General features: G+C 46.1%; 1 long non-coding RNA gene across 1 annotated transcript; it reads left to right on the forward strand.

Moving 5' to 3' along the window:
- Nucleotides 1-627: 627 nt before the first annotated feature.
- LOC119344322 lies at nucleotides 628-1,274 on the forward strand. The gene is made up of 3 exons (XR_005166578.1): nucleotides 628-744; nucleotides 877-980; nucleotides 1,183-1,274. It is a non-coding gene; the product is annotated as an uncharacterized LOC119344322 (long non-coding RNA).
- The last annotated feature ends 4 nt before the right edge of the window (nucleotides 1,275-1,278 follow it).

Genomic DNA, 1,278 nt, shown 5'->3' on the forward strand with positions numbered 1-1,278 from the left:
GCGCATTGCGGCGGCGGGAGGGGGGAGGAGCTAGGGGGGCACGCTGGAGAGGAATGGGGAAGGGGCCCCGGTCGCCTCGCTCGGGGAGGCGACGCGGGGGTACGGGGGAGGGGGGAAAGGGGGGAGCGAGGGCTGGGGGCAAGAACGAGGGCTGGGGCGAGAACGAGGACTGGGGGCGGCAGTTACCCGCGGCGGGGGATCGAGCCGGCGGCGGCGCAGGCGGAACCCTAGCGGAGCACTCAGCAGATTCTCGCTTGACTTCTCTTTTCAAGTCTTGAACTGTGTACAGTAATAAGGATACAAGTATATATAACCTAAACTACTTTAATACTCTTCCTCATGCAAGTTTTATTATTATTCATGGCCTTTACAAGGGAATGGTAGCCTCATACATAAGTAGGTCAACTAACGGGATGACATGACAGACAACAAAGCAAACTAGCCAGATTTATCCTTTCCTTTATATCCCAGCGACAACAAAGCAAACCACGAAGCAAGCAAAGAATCTGATGATGGATGTGCAGAAGCAAAGAATTCACAGCTTTTGCTTTCGTGAGGGAAAGCAAAGAGAAAAGCAAAGCAAACAAAAGGAAAGCATCTAATGTGTATGGATATGCATGGGCCATTTCTCATACTAGCTACCTAAGATTATACAGTATTAATTTGCCACCATGCGAGTGTGTGCAACTTTCAGTTTGTTTGCGTAGCGTATCAAGGCTTGTACCACTGCAGCAATTAACCAAGGTAACGACACCAATCCTCTGTATATGCATATATGCACATTGATTAATTGCTTCTCCAAGTTTATAGCTTCCTTTGAACAAAGCATCATGTTATAATTTCTCCAAACGATTGTCTCAATCTCTTGTGTTTTAGGAAAGAAAGGAAATTGGATCTGAAGAATGCTGCAGACCAATCTATGGGCTAGAGATTCAAAACGGAACTGCTGACATTCAAAGGATTGGTTCGTCATGCCGGAGGTACATAGTCCATCACGCATGCACCTCGATCTTCAGTGGTTAATGCTGCAGATATTGGCTTACTTTGCTTGTTTACCTAGTGAGCTCAACCGACCAGGATATTCATTAGTTGTATTCCTTCGTAGGAACCTTTTCACTTTCAGTTATGAGTTTGAGACGAAAGAGTTAAAAATAAGGCTAAATTGTTGACTGAACATTGCAGAAGATAGAGATCCAAGCAAAAAAACATCGATGCTGCAGCAGGAGAGACAATTGGCATTTTAGAGGATACAAGCAAAGGAAATGTGATCTTCGTCCG

Source organism: Triticum dicoccoides, unplaced genomic scaffold, assembly GCF_002162155.2.
Source record: "Triticum dicoccoides isolate Atlit2015 ecotype Zavitan unplaced genomic scaffold, WEW_v2.0 scaffold164153, whole genome shotgun sequence".
NCBI lineage: Eukaryota > Viridiplantae > Streptophyta > Magnoliopsida > Poales > Poaceae > Triticum > Triticum dicoccoides.